This window comes from Eleutherodactylus coqui, chromosome 1 (assembly GCF_035609145.1).
Source record: "Eleutherodactylus coqui strain aEleCoq1 chromosome 1, aEleCoq1.hap1, whole genome shotgun sequence".
NCBI classification, from domain to species: Eukaryota; Metazoa; Chordata; class Amphibia; order Anura; family Eleutherodactylidae; genus Eleutherodactylus; species Eleutherodactylus coqui.
This window is the reverse complement of record NC_089837.1, coordinates 141,747,330-141,771,431: the sequence shown is the minus strand read 5'-3', so window position 1 is coordinate 141,771,431 and position 24,102 is coordinate 141,747,330.

The window sequence follows — 24,102 nt, the reverse complement described above, 5'->3', positions numbered from 1 at the left end:
TGCTTATGTGTCACAGAACGTGAGGGTAGCAGAGTTATTATAACTCTGGCAGAGCAGGTATTTTTTTTCCCAATTAAGGAAAGCAAATGGCGAAGCCAGCAGTAAAGCGTAGCTGGGTGCGTATGATTTAGCACTGTTCTTCACGCAGCTCACACGTCTCCACCGCCCGTAAGGACGGACAGAGGCTGGACAAATTGATTTGTTTTCAGTTTTTTCCCACCAAAAGGCAGCACTGCGTATATTCAATGAACATGAGAAGTTTAATAACTGTGCTGTGTCCCTGCTTATGTGTCACAGAACGTGAGGGTAGCAGAGTTATTATAACTCTGGCAGAGCAGGTATTTTTTTTCCCAATTAAGGAAAGCAAATGGCGAAGCCAGCAGTAAAGCGTAGCTGGGTGCGTATGATTTAGCACTGTTCTTCACGCAGCTCACACGTCTCCACCGCCCGTAAGGACGGACAGAGGCTGGACAAATAGATTTGTTTTCAGTTTTTTCCCACCAAAAGGCAGCACTGCGTATATTCAATGAACATGAGAAGTTTAATAACTGTGCTGTGTCCCTGCTTATGTGTCACAGAACGTGAGGGTAGCAGAGTTATTATAACTCTGGCAGAGCAGGTATTTTTTTTCCCAATTAAGGAAAGCAAATGGCGAAGCCAGCAGTAAAGCGTAGCTGGGTGCGTATGATTTAGCACTGTTCTTCACGCAGCTCACACGTCTCCACCGCCCGTAAGGACGGACAGAGGCTGGACAAATTGATTTGTTTTCAGTTTTTTCCCACCAAAAGGCAGCACTGCGTATATTCAATGAACATGAGAAGTTTAATAACTGTGCTGTGTCCCTGCTTATGTGTCACAGAACGTGAGGGTAGCAGAGTTATTATAACTCTGGCAGAGCAGGTATTTTTTTTCCCAATTAAGGAAAGCAAATGGCGAAGCCAGCAGTAAAGCGTAGCTGGGTGCGTATGATTTAGCACTGTTCTTCACGCAGCTCACACGTCTCCACCGCCCGTAAGGACGGACAGAGGCTGGACAAATAGATTTGTTTTCAGTTTTTTCCCACCAAAAGGCAGCACTGCGTATATTCAATGAATAATAACTGTGTTGTGGCCCTGCCTATACAATTCTTTCCCTGCAGTATCAATGGAGGGTGGAATGCTCTGCAGAGGCGATTTTGAGAAGCCCAAAAAAAATGCAGCACAGCCAACAGCAGCCTGGACAGTACTGCACACGGTTAAATATGGCCCTAGAAAGGACCGTTGAGGTTCTTGAAGGCTACACTCACTCCTAACACTCTCCCTGCCTATGCAGCACTTCTGTCCCTAATGCCAGGTGCAACGTTCTGCAGAGCCGATTTTGAGAAAAAAAAAAATGCCACTGCTAACAGCAGCCAACACACAGCTATCAGTGGCCCTAATAAGGACCTTTGGGGGGTCTTGAAGCCTACACTAACTACCAATTCTTTCCCTACAGCAGCTCCGGTATAAACAGCACTGTCCCTCATCTAACTCACACCGCATCTGAGGCGAGCCGCGGGAGGGGCCGACTTTTATATTAGGCGAACACCTGATCTCGCCAGCCACTCACAGCAGGGGGGTGGTATAGGGCTTAAACGTTGCAGGGGGAAGTTGTAATGCCTTCCCTGTCTTTCAATTGGCCAGAAAAGCGCGCAAACGTCTCAGGGAAGGAAGTGAAAGTAACCAGAACACCGCATGGTGTTCGTTACGAATAACGAACATCCCGAACACCCTAATATTCGCACGAATATCAAGCTCGGACGAACGCGTTCGCTCATCTCTAGTCATGATCTTTCTTCTGGAGACAAACGTACATTGCTTTCATGCTGCCGCTTGGGTCTGGCTGGGGAAGCCGAATCTCTATCCACTGAAGCTGGGAGAACTACTGCTGGAGCAGAGATGTGTGGCATTATCAAAACGGCAAGTAACAAAACTTTTTTCTCTAAATTCAGCACAGACCAACCTCAATATATAGATACAATGCCAGAAGCAAGCTTGTAACCTAAATATAGTCCCAGAATCAAGCTCATACTAGTAATACACAACTCCAACTCCAAAAAAGTTGAGATGCTATGTAAAATGTAATAAATGTTAAGAAAAAAAAGATTACAATGATTTGGAAATTTCATATAACCTTATTTTATTCACAATAGGACATAGAACACATATTAGAAGTTGAAAGTGATTTTCTTTTCCATTTCATTAAAAAAGTTAACACATGTAGAAATTAATGTCAGCAACACATTTCAAAAAAGTTGGTGCAGGGGTAAAAATAGACTGGAAAATAAAAATCAGCTGGAGGGTCAATTTTCTACTAAGTCACAAGCCTGTATATAAAACCAGCATGTTAGAGTGCCAGAGTCTCTCAGAAACAAAGATGGTCAGAGTTTCACTAATCTGTGAAAAACTGCACCTAAAAATTGTGAAACAATTTCAGAAAAATGTTCCTCAACATAAAATTGTGAAGACTTTGAATATCCCACCATCTATAGTACATAATATCAACAAAAAGATTCAGAGAATTTGGAGAAATTCGTGTGCACAAGGGATATGGACGATGGTCAATACTGGATGCTCCGCCTCTACAGGCCCTAATGCATCTCTGCATTAAAAACAGGCGTGATTCTCTAATTCTAATCACTGCATGAGCTCATGAATAGTTCAAGAAATCATTGTCTGTGAACTCAGTTCACTGGACAATCTGCTAATGCAAGTTAAAACTGTATCATGCAAAGAATAAGTTATATATCAATACAAACTAGAAACGCCGGCATCTTCTCTGAGCCAAATCTCAATGAAAAACTTTTCTGTGGTCAGATGAAACAAAATGTGAAATTCCTTTTACAAACCATGGACACTGTGTCCTGCAGACATAAAATAGGAGGGACCATCCAGCTTGTTATCAGCGCACAGTACAGAATCCTAAATTTCTGATTGTATGGAGTTGTATTAGTGTCTACAACATGGGCAGCTTAAACATCTTGAAAAGCAGTACCAATGCTGATCAGTATATAGAGGTTTTTGAACAACATATGCTCCCATACACACAACGTCTCTTTCAGGGAAGGCCTTGCATACCTCAGCAAAACAGTGCTAAACCACAAACTGCATCCGTCACAACAGCGTGGCTTCACAGAAGAAGAGTCAAGGTGCTGAACTGCAGCCTATAGTCCAGACCTTTCACCAATAGAAAACATTTGATGCATTATAAAACGAAAAATCCAAAGAAGACTCAAGGCTATTGAGCAGCTAGAATCATACACCAGACAAGAAAGCAACATCATTCCTCTCCCAAAACTCTAGCAGTTGGTTTTCTCAGATGTTTACAGACTGTTATAAAAAGAAGATGGTATGCTACACAATGCAGACATGGCCCATTTCTAACTTTTTTGATATATGTTGCTGCCATGAATTTCTAAATTAGCTATTTTTTTTAATGAAATGGGAAAAGTCTCACTGATATGTGGTCCGCTGTCTTTTGTGAATAAAATATGGTTGCATGAGAGTTTAAAATCATTGCAATTGTTAATTTTCATTGATTTACATTTCACACAGCACTCCATTTTTTTGGAATTGCAAAATACAGTAGCAGAACTAAGAAAATGTGTTTTGAAGGCCCTGATAGGCTGACAATAGCACCTTGGAGATCAGAGTGGATAAAACAGAACCAGAAGGATGATGATTCATGCAGCTCCTGCAGAGGAAGAACATCACCTGATTGAACAGCCTGTATCTGCCTGGCGCCCTTGCCCTACAAGCGGGTTGCCTATAGCTAAGACTAATCGTGGTGCAGCACAGGAATGGATTTGTCAGGGGTTTCATGAGTTAAGAAGAAAGGATTTGTTTTTTGACCCTACCATGTTATCTTGTTTGTAAGTGCATCTCACAGATTTAGTAACCCAGTGTGAAAATAAGTGCTCTTTGCAGAGTTTGCTTTGAAATCAATGCAACATTGAATATTGATTTTGCAGGTGAAAAGAATACCTTACAGTATGTAGTTGTAGGAAAAGCTGAATAAATGTGGCTTTCAGTGCTGGAAATTATCAGCAGTGATTTTGGATATTCATGTCTGGAATCTGCTTAGTTCCCTGTGTTCCATCGTGGTTAAGGTTCAGTTTCACTGACCCAGTCCATTAGATAATCAGACTCTACATGAATACTTAATGCTCATTACACCTTCAGACTGTACAGCACCTGGTTGCAAATATAATTTGATTGTTAAGCTACGAATATTGAAGTATGACTTAGCTTTGAATTTTAATTAAGTTAATCTGGCCTTTCCACCTCTCCCCATACATTACTTAAGTTACAAGCCATCCTGTATTTGATCTAGTGTTCGGAGTGAAATTGCCCATGCATTAGTCATTTATTCATCAATTCGAATGAAACCCTAAAACTGCTGTAGATCAAAATCCCCAAAAGAGCAGTGATCTGATCTCCTTACAAGGACTTAACAACCCATGCTTATAGGGAATTTTGTGTTATGTGTAAAGGTTCAATAGATTCTGTCTTTGGATGACACTCTTGATACTTTACTTATAAATTCTAATTTGCTCAATCAGGCTCTTAAGAGGTATTTGGTAATGAAGGCAATACATTCTATCCAAGTTGAAATAACAGCTGAACTCAATTCTATCACTGATATGAAACATTATTTATAGGTTCATAAACAAGGCAGGTAGATGGATGAATCATTTCATACTGCACACATTGTGCTGTTCACTATAGCCTGTTAATTCAAAGAAATACAAAATAACACCTTCCACTAGTCTGTTACTTTGACACTCTTCTCAGATATGTTCCATAATATGGAAGTGCTTCCCTAAATTAACCAGGCTACACTATTTTACAGGACCTAACACAATTTGTTGTCATGAAATAGAAGACAGCATAGAGATGAACTGAAAACATAATTATTTCTTACTTTACTTGAGATAGGGAACAAACCATTGCTTAAGCCTTACCACAGATATATTACACATAACAAGTTCTCTTGAGAGACATGGCAGGAAAGCTGTTAGGCTTTTAGACCTAATGCTGAATGGCTCAACTCCTGTGGGCATTCTTAAATTTTAAAAAAGATGTACACTGTAAAGAAATCGTATGTATCTGTCTAAGAAAACAGGATCAAACTATTTTGCAGAATTTAGAATTTACATTAAACCCATAGTAATATATTATATAAGCCTACACTGTCATCTGTGTTAACATGCCATTGACTCGGAAAGCCTCTTATACCTTAAAATGTGACATAAAGTGTAGACTTTTCAGGTGTGTTAAGACTGTCCAGGGCATGCTCAGAGCTGCATGATATAGATAGTAATAAATAGGCCAGGAAGAGTCATGGAGAGCTCTATTTACACTGGCTGTAATCTTTCCAAATCTAGGATATAATATACTGAGCAATTCTGCTGTCCTTTCACATATCGTATGAGCTGTAAAATATGTATATACATGGTGTCCCAAAAAATGTATACATGTTTCAATATATGCTCTTTTCTGAAATCCAAATTGAATTATGGTAGCAGGAAAAGTCATAAGGTTATGCAAATTGAGCAAGTGTTGCTAAGATATACAAATGATCTACTTTTCAAACGCCTAGCTCCAATCTCTAAGGTGGCGGGAGGGGCTTCAATGATATCAAAAGCAGAATGAAAGCAATATTTTTCAGGCACACAAAACCAATTGGATAAAGTCTTGTAGTATCATTGTAAGATGCCTCCTGTTTAGAGATGAGTGAGCGTACTCGTCCGAGCTTGATGCTCGTTCGAGTATTAGGGTGTTCGAGATGCTCGTTACTAGAGGCGAGCACCACGCGATGTTCGAGTTACTTTCACTTTCATCTCTGAGACGTTAGCGCGCTTTTCTGGCCAATAGAAAGACATGGAAGGCATTACAACTTCCTCCTGTGATGTTCCAGCCCTATACCACCCCCCTGCAGTGAGTGACTGGGGAGATCAGGTGTCACCCGAGTATTTAAATCTGCCCCGCCCGCGGCTCGCCACAGATGCATTCTGACAGAGATCAGGGACAGTGCTGCTGCTGCTGCTATAGGGAGAGCGTTAGGAGTTATTTTAGGCTTGAAGAACCCCAACGGTCCTTCTTAGGGCCACATCTGACCGTGTGCAGTACTGTTGAGGCTGCTTTTAGCAGTGTTGCACAATTTATTTTTTTTTGTATATCGGGCGTGTAGACCATTGCGTCCTCAGTCTGCAGTCATTGCACAGAGTAAAGGGCCAGTACTGGTGAGGCAGGGAAGGAGATATACAGGCTATATAGGCAGTGGGCTTTTTCAAAAAAATTGGGGAAAAATACTATATTTGGGCTGCCTGTGACCGTGTACAGTTTACTGTGTGTCTGCTGGGGGTAGTAGTTAGAGATGAGCGAACACCAAAATGTTCGGGTGTTCGTTATTCGGAACGAACTTCCCGTGATGCTCGAGGGTTCGTTTCGAACAACGAACCCCATTGAAGTCAATGGGCGACCAGAACATTTTTGTATTTCGCCGATGCTCGCTAAGGTTTTCATGTGTGAAAATCTGGGCAATTCAAGAAAGTGATGGGAATGACACAGTGACGGATAGGGCAGGCGAGGGGCTACATGTTGGGCTGCATCTCAAGTTCACAGGTCCCACTATTAAGCCACAATACCGGCAAGAGTGGGCCCCCCCCCTCCCAACAACTTTTACTTCTGAAAAGCCCTCATTAGCATGGCATACCTTTGCTAAGCACCACACTACCTCCAACAAAGCACAATCACTGCCTGCATGACACTCCACTGACACTTCTCCTGGGTTACATGCTGACCAACCGCCCCCCCTCCCCCCCACAGCGCACACCAAAGTGTCCCTGGGCAGCCTTCAGCTGCCCTCATGCCACACCACGCTCATGTCTATTTAGAATTGCGTCTGCCATGACGAGGGACCGCAGGCACACACTGCAGAGGTTGGCACGGCTAGGCAGCGACCCTCTTTAAAAGTGGCGGAGCGATAGCCCACAATGCTGTACAGAAGCAATGAGAAATAGAATCCTGTGCCACCGCCATCAGGAGCTGCACACGTGGGCATAGCAATGGGGAACCTATGTGCCACACACTATTCATTCTGTCAAGGTGTCTGCATGCCCCAGTCAGACCGGGCTTTTTAATTCATAGACACAGGCAGGTACAACTCCCTATTGTGAAGTCCCTGTCGACCCACAGCATGGGTGGCTCCCTGGAACCCACCGGTGGTACACAGAAATATCCCATTGCATTGCCCAACACAGCTGAGGTAGTAATGTCGTGCTTAATGCAGGTGGGCTTCGGCCCACACTGCATGCCCCAGTCAGACTGGGGTTCTTTACAAGTGGACAGATGTAGTAAAAACTCCGTGTGCACCTACAGCATGGGTGGGTGCCAGGAAGCCACCGGCGGTACATAGAAATATCCCATTGCATTGCCCAACACAGCTGAGGTAGTAATGTTGTGCTTAACCCTTTCCAATCCAATTTGTATATGGTTTTCCTAGGGGGCTTACTCTTTTTCTGCCGTTATACAACGGCGCTATATGCTGGCTAAAGCCAGTACTGCATGAGCTGACACGTAGGATAGGCTCCGACAGCAGAGAGGCTGGCAATATACAGTAAGAGAACCCCGACGGACGTCTACCAACAACGGGGCTGTACAGCCTTAAACCCTAATGTCTTCACAGGACACACAGTGGACTGGAAAGGGTTAATGCAGGTGGGTTTCGGCCCACACTGCATGCCCCAGTCAGACTGGGTTTCTTTATAAGTGGAAACAGATGCATTTATAATTCCCTGTGGACCCACTGCCTGGGTGGGTGCCAGGAAGCCACCGGCGGTACATAGAAATATCCCATTGCATTGCCCAACACAGCTGAGGTAGTAATGTCGTGCGTAATACAGGTGGGCTTCGGCCCACACTGCATGCCCCAGTCAGACTGGGGTTCTTTAGAAGTGTACAGATGTATTAAAAACTCCGTGTGCACCTACAGCATGGGTGGCTCCCTGGAACCCACCGGCGGTACATAAAAATATCCCATTGCATTGCCCAACACAGCTGAGGTTACGTCAGCTGTAATGCAGGTGGGCTAAAAATTAATTTGATTACACTGTAGGCGAGGGCCCACAAAAATTGCTGTATCAACAGTACTAATGTACATCCCAAAAATTGGCCATGGCCAGCCAAGAGGGCAGGTGAAACACATTAATCGCTTTGGTTAATGTGGCTTAAGTGGTAACTAGGCCTGGAGGCAGCCCAGTGTAACGAAAAATTGGTTCAAGTTAAAGTTCCAATGCTTTTAAGCGCATTGAAACTTTTAAAAATTGTTCTGAAAAATTATTTGACTGAGCCTTGTGGCCCTAAGAAAAATTGCCCGTTCAGCGTGATTACGTGAGGTTTCAGGAGGAGGAGCAGGAGGAGGAGGAGGAATATTAGACACAGATTGATGAAGCAGAAATGTCCCCGTTTTGGATGGTGAGAGAGAACGTAGCTTCCATCCGCGGGTGCAGCCTACGTATTGCTTACGTATCGCTGCTGTCCGCTGGTGGAGAACAGAAGTCTGGGGAAATCCAGCCTTTGTTCATCTTGATGAGTGTTAGCCTGTCGGCACTGTCGGTTGACAAGCGGCTACGCTTATCTGTGATGATTCCCCCAGCCGCACTAAACACCCTTTCCGACAAGACGCTAGCCGCAGGACAAGCAAGCACCTCCAGGGCATACAGCGCGAGTTCAGGCCACGTGTCCAGCTTCGACACCCAGTAGTTGTAGGGGGCAGAGGCGTCACCAAGGATGGTCGTGCGATCCGCTACGTACTCCCTCACCATCCTTTTACAGTGCTCCCGCCGACTCAGCCGTGACTGGGGAGCGGTGACACAGTCTTGGTGGGGAGCCATAAAGCTGGCCAGGCCCTTAAAGACTGTTGCACTGCCTGGGATGTACATGCTGCTCGATCTACGCACATCCCCTGCTACCTTGCCCTCGGTACTGCGCCTTCTGCCACTAGCGCTGTCGGCTGGGAATTTTACCATCAGCTTGTCCGCAAGGGTCCTGTGGTATAGCAACACTCTCGAACCCCTTTCCTCTTCGGGAATCAGAGTGGGCAGGTTCTCCTTATACCGTGGATCGAGCAGTGTGTACACCCAGTAATCCGTCGTGGCCAGAATGCGTGCAACGCGAGGGTCACGAGAAAGGCATCCTAACATGAAGTCAGCCATGTGTGCCAGGGTACCAGTACGCAACACATGGCTGTCCTCACTAGGAAGATCACTTTCAGGATCCTCCTCCTCCTCCTCCTCCTCCTCAGGCCATACACGCTGAAAGGATGACAGGCAATCAGCCGGTGTACCGTCAGCAGCGGCCCAAGCTGTCTCTTCCCCCTCCTCCTCATCCTCCTCATGCTCCTCCTCCTCCTGTACGCGCTGAGAAATAGACAGGAGGGTGCCCTGACTATCCAGCGGCATACTGTCTTCCCCCGCCCCCGTTTCCGAGCGCAAAGCAGCTGCCTTTATGGTTTGCAGGGAATTTCTCAAGATGCATAGCAGAGGAATGGTGACGCTAATGATTGTAGCATCGCCGCTCACCACCTGGGTAGACTCCTCAAAATTACCAAGGACATGGCAGATGTCTGCCAACCAGGCCCACTCTTCTGAAAGGAATTGAGGAGGCTGACTCCCACTGCGCCGCCCATGTTGGAGTTGGTATTCGACTATAGCTCTCCGTTGTTCATAGAGCCTGGCCAACATGTGGAGCGTAGAGTTCCACCGTGTGGGCACGTCGCACAGCAGTCGGTGCACTGGCAGCTTAAAGTGATGTTGCAGGGTGCGCAGGGTGGCAGCGTCCGTGTGGGACTTGCGGAAATGTGCGCAGAGCCGGCGCGCCTTTACGAGCAGGTCTGACAAGCGTGGGTAGCTTTTCAGAAAGCGCTGAACCACCAAATTAAAGACGTGGGCCAGGCATGGCACGTGCGTGAGGCTGCCGAGCTGCAGAGCCGCCACCAGGTTACGGCCGTTGTCACACACGACCATGCCCGGTTGGAGGCTCAGCGGCGCAAGCCAGCGGTCGGTCTGCTGTGTCAGACCCTGCAGCAGTTCGTGGGCCGTGTGCCTCTTATCGCCTAAGCTGAGTAGTTTCAGCACGGCCTGCTGACGCTTGCCCACCGCTGTGCTGCCACACCGCGCGACACCGACTGCTGGCGACATGCTGCTGCTAACACATCTTGATTGCGAGACAGAGGAGGAGGAGGAGGAGGAGGAGGGTGCTTTAGTGGAGGAAGCATACACCTCCGCAGATACCAGCACCGAGCTGGGGCCCGCAATTCTGGGGGTGGGTAGGACGTGAGCGGTCCCAGGCTCTGACTCGGTCCCAGCCTCCACTAAATTCACCCAATGTGCCGTCAGGGAGATGTAGTGGCCCTGCCCGCCTGTGCTTGTCCACGTGTCCGTAGTTAAGTGGACCGTGGCAGTAACCGCGTTGGTGAGGGCGCGTACAATGTTGCGGGAGACGTGGTCGTGCAGGGCTGGGACGGCACATCGGGAAAAGTAGTGGCGACTGGGAACTGAGTAGCGCGGGGCCGCCGCCTCCATGATACTTTTGAAGGACTCCGTTTCCACAACCCTATACGGCAGCATCTCAAGGCTGATGAATTTTGCGATGCGGACGGTTAACGTTTGAGCGTGCGGGTGCGTGGCGGCGTACTTGCGCTTGCGCTCGAACACTTGCGCAAGCGACGGCTGGACGGTGCGCTGAACTACACTGCTGGATGGGGCCGAGGACAGCGGAGATGAGGGTGTGGGTGCAGGCCATGAGGCGGTAGTGCCTGTGTCCTGAGAGGGGGGTTGCATCTCAGTGGCAGGTTGGGGCACAGGGGGAGAGGCAGGGGTGCAAACCGGAGGCGCTGAACGGCCTTCGTCCCACCTTGTGGGGTGCTTGGCCATCATATGCCTGCGCATGGTGGTGGTGGTGAGGCTGTTGGTGTTGGCTCCCCGGCTGAGCTTTGCGCAACAAAGGTTGCACACCACTGTTCGTCGGTCGTCAGGCGTCTCGGTGAAAAACTGCCAGACCTTAGAGCACCTCGGCCTCTGCAGGGTGGCATGGCGCGAGGGGGCGCTTTGGGAAACACTTGGTGGATTATTCGGTCTGGCCCTGCCTCTACCCCTGGCCCTGGCCACCGCACTGCCTCTTGCAACCTGCCCTGCTGATGCCCTTGACTCCCCCTCTGAAGACCTGTCCTCCTGAGTAAGCGTTGCACACCAGGTGGGGTCAGTCACCTCATCGTCCTGCTGCTCTTCCTCCGAATCCTCTGTGCGCTGCTCCCTCGGACTTACTGCCCTTACTACTACCTCACTGCAAGACAACTGTGTCTGATCGTCATCGTCCTCCTCACCCACAGAAAGTTGTTGAGACAGTTGGCGGAAGTCCCCAGCCTCATCCCCCGGACCCCGGGAACTTTCGAATGGTTGGGCATCAGTGACTATAAACTCCTCTGGTGGGAGAGGAACCGCTGCTGCCCAATCTGAGCAGGGGCCCGAGAACAGTTCCTGGGAGTGTTCCCGCTCCTGAGCAGGTGTCATTGTAGTGGAGTGAGGAGGCTGGGAGGAAGGAGGAGCAGCAGACAGAGGATTCGGATTTGCAGCAGTGGACGGCGCAGAACTGCGTGTTGACGATAGGTTGCTCGAAGCACTTTCTGCCATCCAGGACAGGACCTGCTCACACTGCTCATTTTCTAATAACCGTCTCCCGCGTGGACCCATTAATTGGGCGATGAATGTGGGGACGCCAGAAACGTGCCTCTCTCCTAATCGCGCAGCAGTCGGCTGCGACACACCGGGATCAGGAGCTCGGCCTGTGCCCACACCCTGACTTGGCCCTCCGCGTCCTCGGCCGCGTCCACGTCCTCTAGGCCTACCCCTACCCCTCAGCATGCTGTATTACCAGTGATTTGATTTCACAGGCAGGAAATAAATTGGCGCAAGACTGCAGGCCAAATATAATTTTTGCACTTTTTGGAAAACGAACGGCCCCACTGCCTTTAGTGAATGAATAATCGAAGTTTAATAACTGTGCTGTGTCCCTGCTAATGTGTCACAGAACGTGAGGGTAGCAGAGTTATTATAACTCTGGCAGAGCAGGTATTTTTTTTCCCAATTAAGGAAAGCAAATGGCGAAGCCAGCAGTAAAGCGTAGCTGGGTGCGTATGATTTAGCAATGTTTTTCACGCAGCTCACACGTGTCCACAGGCGTTAGGACGGACAGAGGCTGGACAAATAGATTTGTTTTCAGTTTTTTCCCACCAAAAGGCAGCACTGCGTATATTCAATGAACATGAGAAGTTTAATAACTGTGCTGTGTCCCTGCTTATGTGTCACAGAACGTGAGGGTAGCAGAGTTATTATAACTCTGGCAGAGCAGGTATTTTTTTTCCCAATTAAGGAAAGCAAATGGCGAAGCCAGCAGTAAAGCTGTAATGCCTTCCCTGTCTTTCAATTGGCCAGAAAAGCGCGCAAACGTCTCAGGGAAGTAAGTGAAAGTAACCAGAACACCGCATGGTGTTCGTTACGAATAACGAACATCCCGAACACCCTAATATTCGCACGAATATCAAGCTCGGACGAACGCGTTCGCTCATCTCTAGTAGTAGTCCTAATACGCAGCTAAACGTTACAGCAGGCTTGAGCAAAATTGTTTCCTGCCTCTGCTGTCTCCGTTACATCACCGCCATCATCCCGGCAGAGGGAAACAGTATACATAATATTATACGCTGCCTACAGTATCTGTCTGCTGGGGGTAGTAGTCCTAATTAATACGCAGCTAAGCGTTACAGCAGGCTTGCGCAAAATTGTTTCCTGGATCTGCTGTCTCTGTTACATCAGCGCTGTCATCCCGCCAGAGGGAAAGAGTACACATAATGTTATACGCTGCCTACAGTATCTATCTGCTGGGGGTAGTAGTCCTAATTAATACGCAGCTAAGCGTTACAGCAGGCTTGCGCAAAATTGTTTCCTGGATCTGCTGTCTCTGTTACATGATCGCCGTCATCCCGCCAGAGGGAAAGAGTATACATAATATTATACGCTGCCTACAGTATCTATCTGCTGGGGGTAGTAGTCCTAATTAATACGCAGCTAAGCGTTACAGCAGGCTTGCGCAAAATTGTTTCCTGCTCTGCTGTCTCTGTTACATCACCGCAGTCATCCCGGCAGAGGGAAACAGTATACATAATATTATACGCTGCCTACAGTATCTGTCTGCTGGGGGTAGAAGTCCTAATTAATACGCAGCTAAGCGTTACAGCAGCCTTGCGCAAAATTGTTTCCTGCCTCTGCAGTCTCCATTACATCACCGCCGTCATCCCGGCAGAGGGAAACAGTATACATAATATTATACGCTGCCTACAGTATCTATCTGCTGGGGGTAGTAGTCCTAATTAATACGCAGCTAAGCGTTACAGCAGGCTTGCGCAAAATTGTTTCCTGCCTCTGCTGTCTCCGTTACATCACCGCCGTCATCCCGGCAGAGGGAAACAGTATACATAATATTATACGCTGCCTACAGTATCTGTCTGCTGTATCAGCTCAGCATTTTAAAAAATAGAAGCAAAATACTTAAGGCCTACTACTGGCCTTTGGCCACTTGACTGCTTCTGAGCTGGTGAATTCAACTAGCTCAGTGATACGCACCTACGTCTCACTACAGGCGTGCGCACAATTGTTTCCTGGCTCTGCTGTGCGTTCCGTAAGCGAAGCCAGCCTCCAACCACAGGCCAATAAGCTGCACATTTAATTACAGCGTTCTGTTTCTGCTCTACTCGTAATACACCATGCTGAGGGGTAGGGGTAGGCCTAGAAAAAGTGGACGCGGGCGAGGACGCGGAGGCCCAAGTCAGGGTGTGGGCACAGGCCGAGCTCCTGATCCAGGTGTATCGCAGCCGACTGCTGCGGGATTAGGAGAGAGGCACGTTTCTGGCGTCCCCACATTCATAGCACATTTAATGGGTCCACGCGGTAGACCTTTATTAGAAAATGAGCAGTGTGAGCAGGTCCTGTCGTGGATGGCAGAAAGTGCATCACTTATTGGACGAACCACGTGATCGGACTCTCTTTATGACAACTCTAATCCCGGGGGCACACGCCTAACGTGATGACGTCATCCCGCAAGACGCATCACATGACCGGATTTTCTAATCATGGAGGACCTTAGCGTCCCTCATGGTTAGATAGCCACGTATAACGCAATGACGTCATCCCGCATTTTATCACATGTCTAACGTGGTATCCTGGAAGTTTCTCCGATACCTGAATTTAAAGTTACTAATCCCGTATAACGGGCGGGACCTTATATGAGCTCGTTTTTATATCTAATTTTAAAAAATATAAATGTTTTAACTTCAGATCAATTGAATACTCCGTGCAAGCTGACGTCATTGCGCCGGCGCCGTAACTCCGCCCACAATATGGCGGCGGCCGTGAGCTCCGTAATGACTGCCAACTGTAAGTCACCTCTTTTTACTATATTAATGCTTGTATGTTATATGTTTATATGCTTGATAAAGACCTGTTTTTAAGGTCGAAACGCGTTGCAATTAAAACTTCACCTCATGGTGTTGAAATAGATAGACTTTATTCATCTTTCATCCCGTGAAGCGCTATTGGATATTTTTTCATCGTTGATTGCCAGAAAGTGCATCCAGCAATCTATCGACCACCCAGAGTTCTACGCCGTCCACTGCTGCAACTCTGAATCCTCTGGCTGCTGCTCCTCCTTCCTCCCAGCCTCCTCACTCCATTACAATGACACATTCTGAGGAGCAGGCAGACTCCCAGGAACTGTTCTCGGGCCCCTGCCCAGAATGGGCAGCAATGGTTCCTCTCCCACTGGAGGAGTTTGTCGTGACTGATGCCCAACCTTTGGAAAGTTCCCGGGGTCCGGGGGATGAGGCTGGGGATTTCCGGCAACTGTCTCAAGAGCTTTCAGTGGGTGAGGAGGACGATGACGATGAGACACAGTTTTCTATCACTCAGGTTGTAGTAATAGCAGTAAGTCCGAGGGAGGAGCGCACAGAGGATTCGGAGGAAGAGCAGCTGGATGATGAGGTGACTGACCCCACCTGGTTTGCTAAGCCTACTGAGGACAGGTCTTCAGAGGGGGAGGCAAGTGCAGCAGCAGGGCAGGTTGGAAGAGGCAGTGCGGTGGCCAGGGGTAGAGGCAGGGCCAGACCGAATAATCCACCAACTGTTTCCCAAAGCGCCCCCTCGCGCCATGCCACCCTGCAGAGGCCGAGGTGCTCAAAGGTCTGGCAGTTTTTCACTGAGAGTGCAGATAACCGACGAACTGTGGTGTGCAAGGTTTGTCGCGCCAAGATCAGCTGGGGAGCCACCAACACCAGCCTCACCACCACCAGCATGTGCAGACATATGATGGCCAAGCAACCCACAAGGTGGGACGAAGGATGTTCACCGCCTCCGGTTTGCACCACTGCCTCTCCCCCTGTGCCCCAACCTGCCACTGAGATCCAGCCCCCCTCTCAGGACGCAGGCACTACCGTCTCCCGGCCTGCACCCACACCCTCACCTCCGCTGTCCTCGGCCCCGTCCAGCAATGTCTCTCGGCGCACTGTCCAGCCGTCGCTAGCGCAAGTGTTTGAGCGCAAGCGCAAGTACGCAGCCACGCACCCGCACGCTCAAGCGTTAAACGTGCACATAGCCAAATTGATCAGCCTGGAGATCCTGCCGTATAGGCTTGTGGAAACGGAGGCTTTCAAAAACATGATGGCGGCGGCGGCCCCATGCTACTCAGTTCCCAGTCGCCACTACTTTTCCCGATGTGCCGTCCCAGCCCTGCACGACCACGTCTCCCGCAACATTGTACGCGCCCTCACCAACGCGGTTACTGCCAAGGTCCACTTAACAACGGACACGTGGACAAGCACAGGCGGGCAGCGCCACTATATCTCCCTGACGGCACATTGGGTGAATTTAGTGGAGGCTGGGACCGAGTCAGAGCCTGGGACCGCTCACGTCCTACCCACCCCCAGAATTGCGGGCCCCAGCTCGGTGCTGGTATCTGCGGCGGTGTATGCTTCCTCCACTAAACCACCCTCCTCCTCCTCCTCCTCCTATGCAACCTCTGTCTCGCAATCAAGATGTGTCAGCAGCAGCACATCGACAGCAGTCGGTGTCGCGCGTCGTGGCAGCACAGCGGTGGCCAAGCGTCAGCAGGCCGTGCTGAAACTACTCAGCTTAGGAGAGAAGAGGCACATGGCCCACGAACTGCTGCAGGGTCTGACAGAGCAGACCGACCGCTGGCTTTCGCCGCTGAGCCTCCAACCGGGCATGGTCGTGTGTGACAACGGCCGTAACCTGGTGGCGGCTCTGCAGCTCGGCAGCCTCACGCACGTGCCATGCCTGGCCCACTTCTTTAATTTGGTGGTTCAGCGCTTTCTGAAAAGCTACCCACGCATGTCAGACCTGCTCGGAAAGGTGCGCCGGGTCAGCGCACATTTCTGCAAGTCCAAGACGGACGCTGCCACCCTGCGCACCCTGCAACATCTGTTTAATCTGCCAGTGCACCGACTGCTGTACGACGTGCCCACACGGTGGAACTCTACGCTCCACATGTTGACCAGGCTCTATGAGCAGCGTAGAGCTATAGTAGAATACCAACTCCAACATGGGCGGTATAGTGGGAGTCAGCCACCTCAATTCTTTACAGAAGAGTGGGCCTGGTTGGCAGACATCTGCCAGGTCATTGGAAACTTTGAGGAGTCTACCCAGATGGTGAGCGGCGATGATGCAATCATTAGCGTCACCATTCCTCTGCTATGCCTCTTGAGAAGTTCCCTGCAAAGCATAAAGGCAGACGCTTTGCGCTCGGAAACGGAGGCGGGTGAAGACAGTATGTCGCTGGATAGTCAGAGCACCCTCATGTCTATATCTCAGCGCATTGAGGAGGAGGAGGGGGAGGAGCATGAGAAGGAGGGGGAAGAGACAGCTTGGCCCACTACTGAGGGTACCCATGCTGCTTGTCTGTCATCCTTTCAGCGTGTATGGCCTGAGGAGGAGGAGGATCCTGAAAGTAATCTTCCTAGTGAGGACAGCCATGTGTTGCGTACAGGTACCCTGGCACACATGGCGGACTTCATGTTAGGATGCCTTTCTCGTGACCCACGCGTTACATGCATTCTGGCCACTCCGGTTACTGGGTGTACACACTGCTCGACCCACGGTATAAGGAGAACCTTTCCACTCTCATACCTGAAGAGGAAAGGAGTTCGAGAGTGATGCTATACCACAGGACCCTGGCGGACAAACTGATGGTAAAATTCCCATCTGACAGCGCTAGTGGCAGAAGGCGCAGTTCCGAGGGCCAGGTAGCAGGGGAGGTGCGGAGATCAGGCAGCATGTACAGCACAGGCAGGGGAACACTATCCAAGGCCTTTGACAGCTTTATGGCTTCCCAGCAAGACTGTGTCACCACTCCCCAGTGAAGGCTAAGTCAGCGGGAGCACTGTAAAAGAATGGTGAGGGAGTACGTAGCCGATCGCACAACCGTCCTCCGTGACGCCTCTGTCCCCTACTACTACTGGGTGTCGAAGCTGGACACGTGGCCTGAACTCGCGCTGTATGCCCTGGAGGTGCTTGCTTGTCCTGCGGCTAGCGTCTTGTCAGAGAGGGTGTTTAGTGCGGCTGGGGGAATCATCACGGATAAGCGTACCCGCCTGTCAACCGACAGTGCCGACAGGCTTACACTCATAAAGATGAACAAAGCCTGGATTTCCCCAGACTTCTCTTCTCCACCAGCGGACAGCAGCGGTACCTAAACAATACGTAGGCTGCACCCGCGGATGGAGGCATCGTTCTCTATCACCATAAAAAACAGGGACCTTTTAGCTTCATCAATCTGTGTATTCTATTCATCCTCCTCCTCCTGCTCCTCCTCCTGAAACCTCACGTAATCACGCCGAACGGGCAATTTTTCTTAGGCCCACAAGGCTCAGTCATATAATTTTTGTAAACAATGTTTATACGTTTCAATTCTCAATTCAATAAAGCGTTGAAACTTGCACCTGAACCAATTTTTATTTTAACTGGGCTGCCTACAGGCCTAGTTACAAATTAAGCCACATTAACCAAAGCAATTAAAAGGTTTCACCTGCCCTCTTGGTTGGGCATGGGCAATTTTTCTGAGGTGCATTTGTACTGTTGGTACACCAAATTTTTTGGGCCCTCGCCTACATTATAATCCTAGTAATTTTTAGCCCACCTGCATTAAAGCTGAAGTTACCTCAGCTGTGCTGGGCACTGCAATGGGATATATTTATGTACCGCCGGTGGGTTCCAAGGAGCCACCCATGCTGTCGGTCTACACGGAGTTGTAACTGCATGTGTCCACTTCTAAAGAACTCTAGTCTGACTGGGGCATGCAGTGTGGGCCGAAGCCCACCTGCATTAAACCTGACGTTACCTCAGCTGTGATGGGCAATGCAATGGGATATATTTATGTACCGCCGGTGGGTTCCAGGGAGCCACCCATGCTGTCGGTCCACACGGAGTTGTAACTGCATGTGTCCACTTCTAAAGAACCCCAGTCTGACTGGGGCATGCAGTGTGGGCCGAAGCCCATCTGCATTAAACCTGACGTTACCTCAGCTGTGCTGGGCACTGCAATGGGATACATTTATGTACAGCCGGTGGGTTCCAGGGAGCCACCCATGCTGTGGGTGCACACGGAATTCCCATTGCAGAGTTGTACCTGCCTGAGACTATTTATAAAAAACCCCGGTCTGACTGGGGCATGCAGACACCTTGACAGAATGAATAGTGTGTGGCACATGGGTTCCCCATTGCTATGCCCACGTGTGCAGCTCCTGATGGAGGTGGCACAGGATTGGATTTCTCATTGCTTCTGTACAGCATTATGGGCTATCGCCCCCGCCCCTTTTAAAGATGGTCGCTGCCTGGCCGTGCCAACCCTCTGCAGTGTGTGCCTGCGGTTCCTCCTCATGGCAGACGCACTTATAAATAGACATGAGGGTGGTGTGGCTATGATGCCAGCGTGTGGCATGAGGGCAGCTGAAGGCTGCGCAGGGATACTTTGGTGTGCGCTGTGGACACTGGGTCGTGCGGGGGGGGTTGGGCAGCATGTTACTCAGGAGAAGTGGCAGCGGAGTGTCATGCAGGCAGTGATTGTGCTTTGTTGGAGGTAGTGTGGTGCTTAGCTAAGGTATGCCTTGCTAATGAAGGTTTTTCAGAAGTAAAAATTGTTGGGAGGGGGGGGGGCACTCTTGCCGCTATTGTGGCTTAATAGTGGGACCTGGGAACTTGAGATGCAGCCCAACATGTAGCCCGTCGCCTGCCCTATCCGTTGCTTTGTCGTTCCTATCACTTTCTTGAATTGCCCAGATTTTCACAAATGAAAACCTTAGCGAGCATCGGCGATATACAAAAATGCTCGAGTTGCCCATTGACTTCAATGGGGTTCGTTACTCGAAACGAACCCTCGAGCATCGCGAAAATTTTGTCTCGAGTAACGAGCACCCGAGCATTTTGGTGCTCGCTCATCTCTACTCCTGTTCGTTGATTTGCCAGTTATCGTTACTTGATGCAACCTTAGAGAGACAGAAACCTTGAACTGAGAGACCAATCATCAGAAGGCATTTGTTCGACATTAGGCTACGAGCCAGACATCCAGCAACAGGTGTTCCATTTACCTAACGCCACTGCTCTCAAAGGCTAACATGGTGCAGAGCAAGACAGCAATGAAGGAGATCTATGCTTTTCAGTTATGAGTCCTGCTTTTGTCTCAGATGCATTGATAGCCGGAGACTGGTCTGAAGGCTATATGGACAATGTCATGAAGAGGCTTTCACGAGAAAATGTGACACCAGTGCTACTCTTAGAATTTTGGTATGAGGTGGCATAATGTATAGTAGCTAGACACACTAGCCTTCATTCCAGGTACACTAATAGCTCAGCATTTTGTTGATTTGGTCGTGGAATCAGTGGCACAGCAATTTCTCAGAATTGTCTTGGGAGCCATTTTTCAACATGAAAACACCAGGCAACATGTTGATCATTGTCATCAACAGGTGGGACATCTAGTATTTAAACCTCATCTTTTATTACTGTTTCTTTATAGGCTTGGAAAAGATGTTCATGTCAAGCCTGAAATGCGTTGCACACTTTTTTTTACATTGTTTATATTTGTCTTTTGGCTTCCTAGCCTTCCTTGTCCTTTTTTTATATACTAAATAAGATTAAGAATATACTTAAGTCTGCTGCCTCACTGGAGTCCCTCCAAGGAGATGAAATTCTATATGGGATTTCACTACTTTTGTGGATTTATGGGTGCTCTCATCTGAGACACCAATGTGAAATAAGTACTTCTCTCTTATTCCATCTAATTTGTTTATCCCCTGGAGCACTGAGCTATTTTTTGGTCTGATTATTGTCCATTTTTCCTGCATGCTATCTGATTTATCTATTTGGAATCCCTATTGATGCTCTCCATATTATGACTGGATGTCTGGTGGACCAGGGCTGATGAACCTATTGAAATCCTGATAATTATCATTGCTTACTAGGATTGGAGGAGTGTCAGAATATCCTTTTAGAGTAAGTCCAAGCACACCAGGTGAGTCATATTCCATCTTCTCACCATTTTATTCAGCACTGAAAATGCTTTTTTGTCTCTTCTTATTCTATCCCTGGAGCACTGCCTTTTTGCCGAACATTATGATTATGCAACTGTGAGCAGGTTGCGTGGTCCAAACATGCTACCATGACTGCAGTTTCTCTGGACTTGTCTCCCATCGAGCACATCTGAGAAGTCAATGTTCGGCAATTGCAAAAGGACCTACCAGCAGTGTATCTTGATGATTTGTGTGCCCAAGTGCATTAAGTGTGGCAGGACATTCCTCAGATAATCATTAATAACCTCATTGATAGTATGCCAAGGCATGTAAGAGTATGTATTTCAGTGTGTGGCACTCAAAGCACAATACTAAATAAATAGAAATAATTTGAATGTTTCGTTTCCAAGGGTCCTTTTACATGGACCGGGTAATTATTGGAACAAGCGAACAATGACAGTCATTCACTTTAACCCTTTGCAGTCCAATTTTGGAGTCAGGGTTTCTTAGGGGGCTTTCTCTTTCTGCCATTATACAATGGCACCATCTGCTGGTTAGAGCCAGTACTGTGGCATGTGACATGCTAGAGAGGCCCCCGACAACAATGCAGCCAGTAAAATACAGTAAGAATACCCTGCCGGACGTCTTCCGATATCTGAGCTGTACAGCCTTCAATCAGAATGTCTTTAAACGTCAGACAGTGGATTGGAAAGAATTAAAGTGCTGTCAGTTTACACTTGCAGACAATTGTTCAAACTTGTAGTCATTCACTCGTTCGTTGGTCTTTCAGTTAACTGTGCCATGGAATGGAAATGACTGAACGATCACTTTATACATATAACAGCTTACAAATGACTGAACAATAATTTTTAATGTCTGCATAAAATGAACAATAAGAGAATGGTCCATGTCCATTGTCCATGTTTACACTGAATGATTACTGTTCAGTTTCACTCAATCCAACGATTCTTTTAACAATAACGGTTCCATGTAAAAGATCCCTATTAATCACAAGATTAACTCATTGACTCATTATATTTAGGAGAATGCTGTAGGCATGTGCAGTAATCAATAATCACAGTGGGGGAACAGAAGCACTACAACTAAGTGCAATTGCAAATGGAGCTGAGTGATTGTGCTACATCAAAGTGCTACTTCAATCCAAACCTAAGTGAGTGTGGGAGCTGAGGGAGTTTGGATAGCTTACATAACTGTGATTGTTCTCAGTAAGAGAAATCAAGTAATCTTGTAGATATGAAACCTTTTATAACTAACAAAAATACATGATGTTATCGCGACCTTTCGGACCTACTCAGGGTTTTTCATCAGGCATAATGGAACAGATCTAAAGAGGTATTTATATAAAAACATATACACATGAGAGGGTACAAACATGGTGTGATTAATTTGCGCTTGGAATAAATTTCAAAAGAGAATAAGAGGGAACAGAGATGTTGGGATTAATAGAACTCAGATGAATACCACAAAGTGATAAGCATAACAGTAACTACTTAATTAGTCTAGTGACAAAGGATGGGAAAGAAAACATGCCAGGCGTAGATAACATCACGGTGCTGTGCCAGGCAGTATAGGTATCCACACAATGGCCACAGAACTGGAAAAGATCTGTCTTCATCCCTCTACCAAAAATTGAATTGTTCCAAATACCAAACAATAGCCCTCATTCCACATGCAAGACTTCATCTTCCTTGGTTCAAAAATTGATCAGGATGGAGAATCTATACCAGAGATAAAATGTTGGATAGCATCGGGGAGAAGAGCAATGCTAAACATGGACAGAATCTGGAAAAGAAGGGATATCGGCACAGCAACTAAGCACAGGATAGTGCAAACCCTCATGTTCCCCATAACCATGTATGGATGTGAAAGCTGATGGAAAGAGGATTGATGCGCTTGAGCTTGGTGCTGGTGAAAGCTGTTGCATATACCCTGGAGAGCGAGGAGAAACCGAGAAGTCCTGAATCATATAAGACCCAATATATCACTGGAAGACAAGATGACCAGACTCAGGCTCACGTATTTTGGCCATGTAATGTGAGCAGAGTCGCTAGAAAAATCTATAATGCTTGGACAGATCAGTGGCAAAAGAAGACCTGGCCACCAAATAACACGATGAAAAAACGAAAAACATGGAGGGAGCTTGTCTTTAGGGTCCCAGCTGTGATTGGCTGAGCACCTCAGTCAATCAGAAGCAGCTCTTTCAGCGGGCAGGGATTTTAACTCCCCACCAGCTGAAAGAACTGCATTGAGAGTCAGAGACAGCGCAGGGAGGATGCGGCTGAGCCCCGGCTGCCAAAGGAAGGTGAGTATGTGGTCTTTATTATTTTTTACACCATTTTTCCTTGTTTTTCAGGGAAGAGCTTATATTTAAAGTGCTTCCCTGAAAAACAATTGCAGAATGCCGGCAGCTGGATTCCCTACCGCAGCTGTCATCTGTGACAGCCATGGTAGGGAATTCTTTATTCCCCGCAGGGATTTAGAATTCCTTTGCTGCATCTATCACAGATGTGGCAGGTGCAGCAGAGAATTCTTTTTCCTCGCGGGATAAAGGAAACATCTGCCACATGCGGCAGATGTGTTTTTCATCCCCGCGAGGATGAAGAATTCCTTTGCTGCATCTGTCACAGATGTGGCAGGTGCAGCAGAGAATTATTTTTCCTTTTCCCGTGGGGACACAGCAGCGGCGGACAGGTAAGTATTTTTTTTACACTAAAATTCTTGTTTTTTAAAGAAGGACTTATATGTAAAGCCCTTCCCTGAAAAACAATTACGGGGTGCCGGCAGACCATTGCCTTCAATGGAACCGCCGGCAGCAGCCGCAGCTCCATTCAAGACAATGCATGCATTATTTTTTTTACACTAAAATTCTTGTTTTTCAGGGAAGAGCTTACATTTAAAGCTCTTCCCTGAAAAACAATTACGGGGTGCCGACAGACCATTGCCTTCAATGGAGCCGCCGGCAGCAGCCGCAGCTTCATTGAAGGCAATGTACGGACCTTCCTACACGCATTATTTTTGCGCGCACAGGGGTGTACGCACACGCACATGCTCGTGTGAAGCCACCCAAAGAGAGTAAAACTAACCCTAAACTGTTCTTTAACTATATGAATAGTAAAAAGATTAATACTGAAATTGTTGTCCCTTTAGTTTTTTCTCCAGTGCATTCACAGAAAAAAATGAAATGCAGAGTAATAATGTAAACTCTCCACTAAATCTCACTAGTCTAACCCAGAAAAAAAAGTGCAAAGCCATCTTAAAAAGATTAAAATAGACAAATCGTCCCTGTTTTTTAAGGGAATTCAGTAATGTGACACACAGATGCTTTTTTCTAATATTTAAGGATTCCATAGTGATAGGCTCTGTTCCACTGCATTGGCGCATAGCCAATGTGGTGCTGATATTCAAAAAGGTGTCAAAAAACGAACCTGGAAATTA